We start from the raw sequence: 242 nt of genomic DNA, 5'->3' as shown, positions 1-242 counted from the left end.
GATGATGTTTCGCGTTTGAATTCATCAAAATATGAATGGAAAATACGTGTGAAAGTTTTGTGTTTGTGGGAAGAAAAAGGTCCATGTTTGGAGATGGTCTTATCTGATATTAAGGTATTTACTTTATTCTAATAATTAGCTCATTATGTATTCCAAAAATAAAGCGTATATGCAGTTATACCTGAAAGTTTTGATTTGCAAGCGTTGAACATATTATTTTGACATATAAAATCATATTATGT

This window comes from Camelina sativa, chromosome 6 (genome assembly GCF_000633955.1).
Source record: "Camelina sativa cultivar DH55 chromosome 6, Cs, whole genome shotgun sequence".
NCBI lineage: Eukaryota > Viridiplantae > Streptophyta > Magnoliopsida > Brassicales > Brassicaceae > Camelina > Camelina sativa.
Note: the sequence above shows the minus strand (reverse complement) of the source record.